The sequence below is a fragment of the Coenobita brevimanus genome, chromosome 6 (genome assembly GCF_032717465.1).
Source record: "Coenobita brevimanus isolate Jiangsu-jjx chromosome 6, ASM3271746v2, whole genome shotgun sequence".
Lineage (NCBI taxonomy): Eukaryota > Metazoa > Arthropoda > Malacostraca > Decapoda > Coenobitidae > Coenobita > Coenobita brevimanus.
The window spans coordinates 59,119,662-59,126,957 of record NC_136959.1 but is presented as its reverse complement, the minus strand read 5'-3'; the positions used below and the strand labels follow the sequence as shown (position 1 = coordinate 59,126,957).

Below are 7,296 nucleotides of genomic sequence, written 5' to 3'. Positions count from 1 at the left end.
AAACTCGGTCATTGAAAGAACTATAATGTGTTTGTTCCAACCTGACAAAGATCTCTAACCCCTTCCAGCTCAGTAGATGGCCAAGTGTTGTGAAACTGGAGGGCTGATTTGTTTAATAACCAAGGAGACTCACTCCGACGCTATAACTAAGGCTCATCGACTTTCATGCAACCAAGACTTAGCAGTATCGATGTTGCAATGGCGCAGTTAAGTCAGATAAGAAAAACAGTGCAGAAAGTGTGAGACTGTGATAATATATACAAGATGTGTGAGATCGTATGACGGGAAGCAAGAAAGGATGACAGGAGACAGATGAATCACACACACACACACACACACACACACACACACACACACACACACACACACACACACACACACACACACACACATCCATGCAAAGGTCACAGTCAAAGTCTCTGGCAGAAGAGAGATAAAATGACAGACAAGAAAAATGGGCTTAAGTATGTGTGAGGAAATGAAATGACGGGGTACCAAGAGGATGATGGAGGGAAGAAAAGAAAAAAAACATACATTCAAAGGAGGAAAAACTCTGTTGTCAGGGAATACGAGGAATAAAAATATGAGAGAGATCATCGTCATCATCATCATCATCATCATCGTCATCATCATCATCACTAGGATCATCATCACTATCCATGTCATCATCATCATCATCTGCCATCACCACCATCATCATTTTTGTCATCATCACCACCACCACCACCACCACCACCACCACCACCACCACCATCATCATCACCTCCACCACCATCACCATCATCATCACCTCCACCATCATCACCATCATCATCATCACCACCAGTATCACCTTGAACTTCCTGCCTAAGGATAATGTGAAGTACGATCCAGGAACAAGGAAAGAGTTAGAAATGGGACAACTATCCACACCGCACCCTGTACAATGGGCCACACACTCATTCACACATCACTCAAGCCCCTGGAATCCTGGCTCCACCTCTAATGAATGAGTTAGGTGAGGAAATCAAGTGACAAGGTGGCAGAGAGGGCGATGACGAAAAGACTGGGGAATGAAAGGTGTGTGTGTGTGTGTGTGTGTGTGTGTGTGTGTGTGTGTGTGTGTGTGTGTGTGTGTGTGTGTGTGTGTGTGTGTGTGTGTGTGTGTGTGTGTGTGTGTGTGTGTGTGTGTGTGTGTGTGTGTGTTTTAGGTGAGGAAGAAGGAACCAAAGGCAATGAGCCCGCAATACTGTTCCCTCCAAGAGAAAAACAAAATACAAGAGAAAGCCAAATTCAAGATCCATTCATTTCGAGATGCCTGGACACACTGCGTTTGAAAGACTGGAGATCATAGGAAGCAGGAAATACAGACAGAGGGAGACAGTTCCAGAGTTGACCTGCTGCATAAATGAAGGACTGGGACTAACGGTTGACTCTTGCATTAGAGAGTTGGACAGAAAAAGGGTGAGAGTTTGCTGCTAGACGGGTGCTACGCGCCCGTCGTAGAAGTGGAGGAATGCATGCAGACAGTTCAGAGAAACAGTGACCACTGAAGTAGCGACAGAAAAGAGATAAAGATGCAACACTGCGGCGAAGAAACAGAGGTTGAAGGGAGTCAGTAAGAGGGGGAGAGTTAATGAGACGAAAAGCCTTTGACTCCACCCTATTGAGAAGAGCTGTATGTGGGAAGCCTCCCCATACATGAGAGTTGTACTCCACACAGGGGCGGATAAAACCCCTGTATAGAGTCAACAATTGTGCAGGGGTAAAGAAGGAACGGAGTCGGCTTAGCACACCCAATCGCTTGGAAGCAGATTTTACAAGAGATGTAATATGATCTTTCCAAGACAAGTCCCGAGCAAATGAAACCCCAAGCATGTTCAACGATGATGCAGGATTAAGTTGAGTATTATTAAACATAAGTGGGTATACCTGTGGAAGATTTTGTCAGGTTGATAGGTGCAAAAACTAAGTCTTTGATGCATTAAAAACAACCAGATTATTTTTACCCCAGTCGGAGATACGAGCCAAGTCAGACATTAGGTGTGCCATAGCCTCATCCCTTGCCTGCTGAAGTAACTGCTGAGATGGACGTTGTGGGAATCGAATGGAAAGGTGAAGGGTGGAGTCATCAGCGTATGAGTGGATAGGGTTAGATGTACAGCTTAGAAGGTCATTGATGAATAAAAGGAAGAGAGTTGGTGATAGGACAGAGCCCTGAGGAACACCACTGTTAATAGATCCAGGAGAAGAACGATAGCCGTCTACAACAGCGGCTATAGAACGACCAGAAAGGAAGCTAGAGATGAAGGCACAGATAGAAGGATAGAGACCGTAAGAGGGCAGTTTGGAAATTAAAGATTTATGCCAGACTCGATCGAAAGCCTTTGAGATGTCAAGTGCAATGGCAAAGCTTTCGCCAAAGTCCCGAAAGGAGGATGACCAGGATTCTGAAAGGTAGGTGAGAAGATCGCCAGTGAAGCGTCCCTGACGGAACCCATACTGACGATCAGAAAGAAGGTTGTGATAGGAAAGATGCTTTAAAATTTTTCTATTAAGAATTGTGTGTGTGTGTGTGTGTGTGTGTGTGTGTGTGTGTGTGTGTGTGTGTGTGTGTGTGTGTGTGTGTGTGTGTGTGTGTGTGTGTGAGAGAGAGAGAGAGAGAGAGAGAGAGAGAGAGACGTGGTTCGGTTAAAAAAGTTTATCGATATATATGTCCACGGCCGTACCTAGCATCATTATCGTGCTTTGTGACGCTCTTGGGCACATATTCTTGTCAGCTCAAATCTATTTCCTCGTTTCCATACCTTTTTTACTCTAAATTGGTCTAAAATTGCCATCACTCCATATTGACTGTCGAGGTGTAGCAATACATAATCCTAGAATATGGTGCTAGTCAAGAAGAGGTGATTCAATGGACGTAGAGCCGAAGTATTGTCTTTTTCTGCCACTGAGCTACGTGACATAAGCTGCAAAAGGACGAAACTCTGGGCCAAGTTAGAGTAAAATATATAGGGAATCCATGTACGTTTAAGAAATTACAAGTAAAATCCAAGACTATAATTAGGTACAAAAATGGAATATAAAACGCTACGCAAGGAGTGCTAGGAACTCAACTACAGCTCATGCGAACACCATCTACATTACGCGTTTACGCCTAGTAGCTTAGTGCTCTCCAAGACACCGTGCAGAGTGGGTGTGTCTAGCTGCTGTCTCCGCGCACCACCTCAGTTAACTTCAAGGAGACCTGCCCGGGGACGGAGTGAATACCGCTGACTGGTTACAGGTTGGTTACTACAGTCTGCTCATCCTAACTTGACCCAGATTTTCGTCCTCTTGCAACTTATTTCCCGTAGCTCAATCCCAGAAAAAAAAAAAGTTGCGGCTCTGCATTCTTTCCATAACACAGCGGTTATCATGATATTTTTATTTTATTCTATTATTAAAACTTAGACTTCGAGATACAGATATGAAAATTTTAGGCAACTTAGAGTGAAAACAGCACAGCCTTAATACTGCCAGGTAGTCATCATCAGGGGGAAATTCCAATCCCTTCTCAACGAAAAGTCTTAAGTTGCAAAAAACCGTCAAGATTAGGGTCATCGTACTGAAGGAATGCTGTCCTTGAGGTGTCGACCTCCACCACTAGCGATACGTACTTTTGTCTTTCTTCTCTCTCTCTCTCTCTCTCTCTCTCTTTTTTTTTTTTTACCTCCAAGTCATTCACAATCAAAATTTTTCCAGTAGGACCTGGTTCAGTTTCAGGACAGCATATACTGAGTCAGGGAGTAGGGCCATCAAGGAATTTTAAATGATAGTTTCACGTTAATAGATTTCGCTTTTATTTTATTTATTTATTCTTTTGCGTGGAATACGACACTACCACTCTGCATCTTTTTCCACAGCACCTGTTCGTGAATAGCATCATTCTCTGCTGCTAATGTATTATTACAGCTACGAATTCGAGATGGAGAGAGGACAATTTTAAGCCGACATACTGTGAAATGAGCAGAGTAAATGCAGCCCCCTCCCCAAGGGTATTACAGGGCCTTTCAAAAGTAGTTATTTAAGTAGTGCAAGATTCCAGTGGCTACTTCGTTTAAAAGAAAAAAAGAAAAAGAAAGAAAGCCAGTGTCATGGTATCCTCCTCTGACCTATATCTATCTGTGCTGTCATATCTGGCCTACACATGACATATTTCCAAAAGTTCAACACTTCCTTTACTCCATCTTGTGTTCTGATAAACGCCATGGGTCATTCTTTTTAACTAGGGGGAGATTTTTGTGCTTTTGCAGCTTACTTTCCGTAGCTCAGTCGCGGAAAAGATAATACTATGGCTCACCGATTCTTTTCGTAGTACTTCTTCGTGACTAGCATCATATTCTCGCGTCAACCTCATGTTATCGCTCAACCTTCAAGATGGAGAGATGGTAATTTTAGGCCTATAGTTTTTTCACCTTAACCTGGACCACATATTCGTCGTTTTGCAGCTTATTTCCCCATTTTTCTTATTCATTTATTTTTTTCTTCCACTGTTCTGTTGTAAAAAAAAAAAAAAAGTGGCAGAAAAAAAGACAGTACCGTATCATGGCTAAACATCCATTTCACGGCACTTCTTCGTGACTGGCATTATATTCTAGTGTTATTTTCCTGTTATGGCTCAATATTCAAGATGGAGACATTGTAATATTACGCCTTGTTACAGTGAACAGAGTACAGAAATGCATCATCATACTGACACCGGCAATTTCTATTTTGCAAAGTGTTCCGTTATAGCAGATATGTTTAGGGACTAACTTTACTAGGTTCATCTTAACTAGGCGTAAAACTGCCATCTCTCCATCTTGAATTCTAATTTGTAACAAGAGATTAACGCTAGAATACGGCGCTTGTCACGAAGAAGTGGCATGGAATGGATGTAGAACTATAATATTTTCTTATTCTACCACTGAGCCAAAGGAAAAAGCTGCAAAAAGGATGAAAATCTTCGTCTTCTTATATTGAATAAACTGAGGGAGTAAAACTGCCATCTCTCCATCTTGAAATCCCAGCTGTAACAGATGATTAACACTAGAATACGGCGCTAGTCACGAAGAAGTGGCATGAAAAGGATGTGGAGCCATGGTATCATTCGGCCACTGAAGCACGCGTTGTGTGTGTGAGTGACGAGCTTGGGACAAAGTGAATAAGTGAAAAGGGAAAGGGTAAAGCAGCGGTATGCCTCAGTAATGGAAGGGTTGGTGGGGTAGGGGGGTTAGGCTGGGATGATTCAACGCTGTGTCTAGGCAACTTAACTGGGGTGGTGGTGGCTGAGTGGTAAAGTGCTGGGCTGCTGGCTGAAAGGACGGAGGGGCAAGAGGCACTTCAAGAATTTCATTAAAACACCCTCCCTCGGATAATATCATACCATCCTTGACTGAGACAGGCCTAGTGTGTGTCAGTATATATTTTTTGTCTTTATTAGGAATCGGATATGTGTGTGTGTGTGTGTGTGTGTGTGTGTGTGTGTGTGTGTGTGTGTGTGTGTGTGTGTGTGTGTGTGTGTGTGTGTGTGTGTGTAATTTCAGTGCCACCACACGAAGGCCACCAGCACTGACGTCATCGTACTTAAATGAGGTTAAGACTTGCGCAAGAGTTGAAGTGTCGCGCCTAAGCATAACATGGCCTCAATTTCACCCACCCCCCATCTACAACCTCAAATTTCCAGCTCACTCACCCATGGCAGTCTCCTTCTCAGTATACACAGGCTCCCCAACACCTCTTCCTTAGAGATTTATTTTTGCTACGGTTGCGGTCATTCCTTCTTTTACATACTCCTGAGACCGTATTCTCGTTGGGCTCCCTGCACCTCTTTCTCAGCGATTCATTTTTGGATATGGTTGGTTAAAATATCCATTTGCACGCTATTTATGCAGAGTATGAGCATATTAGAAGGATTTATATTACACAGACTAAGACAGTATGGTGTAATAAGCAAACTAAATCGCTTAGGAAAAGGCGTTAGGGACTTCCTTATCCCGCCGACAATACGGGCTTTGAAACTGAGCTTAAATTTTGCATAATCTGTTCACTCTATATCCCTTTTACTTTAACTTGGCCTAAAAGTCCCATCTCTCCATCTTCAAGGCACGGTTATACCAACAGATTAACAATGGAATATGGTGCTAGTCACGAGGAAGTGCTGCGGAAAGGACGAAGAGCCTTATCATTGTCTCTTTCAGCCACGGAGCTACGCGAAATACGCAATGGTAGTAAATATAAACAAACAATGCCAAGTGTAAAAAATTAAGTAAACAAAAGTACATACTAAGAAAGTAAACACAGTAAACACATGAAATAAACATAAAGTAGAGAAAATTAAATACTCAAGACGTAAACATTAAAAAAAAGTAGAAGTGTAGCCACTAAACAAAAGCAAACTCTCAACAGACAAAAGCAAACACAAGTAAACCCAAGCAAACCCAAGCAAACACAAGTAAACACAATGCATGAGATGCTGGAGTGCCTTCTTAGCTGACAAGATTATGGTGCTAAATTTGGTGCCACTTCATCACTCTCACTCACCCTATTTTTTATTGTCTCATTCACCCTCTCTGTCACTTTCATTATCACCCTTTATCACCCACACCCTCACTCACTCATTTTCACCCACTCACTCTCTTTCCCTCATCCACTCTCTCTATCACCCTCATTCTCACCCACTCACATTCCTCATGCTGATCCACTCGCTCACTCACTCATCCTCACCCACTCATACGCTCAGCCAGTCACACTCCCACTTCGTATGCTCCCAACTACCCTAGAGTTAAGTCCACAGTTATAATCATGTTCAGCTTTCCACCATGCTCCACTCCCACCTACCATGCTCCACTCTCATCCACCATATTCCAATCCCACTCACCAGGCTCCACTCCAATTAACCATATCCCACCCCTACCATGCTCCACTCCTATCAACCATATCCCACACCCACCCACCATATTCCATTCCCACCAACCATATCCCACTCCCACCCACCATACTCCACTCCCATCCACCACACTACACTTCCAATTGTGTAAAATACTGGTAATTCTCAGAGGCCAAGTTCCCTATATCCTTCACACATCAGTAACCAAAAAAACAAAGAAAGAATGGCGCAGTTACATATATTACTAGAAGGGCAACGAAGCATTTTTTGTTTTATTATGCACAGGAAAACAATGCACAGGAGAGGTGTAATGGTATCCTAAACGATCGACATGGCTCCCAAATGATCGACATGGCTCCCAAACGTTCGATACGAATCCTAAACGATCTACATGGCTCCCAAGCAAT

The 7,296-nt window shown here is 43.1% G+C and overlaps 1 protein-coding gene across 1 annotated transcript in view; it reads left to right on the top strand.

Annotated features, from left to right (window-relative positions):
- Positions 1–3,156: 3,156 nt before the first annotated feature.
- LOC145401380 (putative G-protein coupled receptor Mth-like 6) overlaps positions 3,157–7,296 on the top strand; it is a 23,721-nt gene continuing 19,581 nt past the window's right edge. Inside the window, exon 1 of the mRNA XM_080273714.1 lies at positions 3,157–3,265. The gene's annotated coding sequence lies outside the window, so the exon portion shown is untranslated. The remainder of the gene's footprint in view (positions 3,266–7,296) is intronic.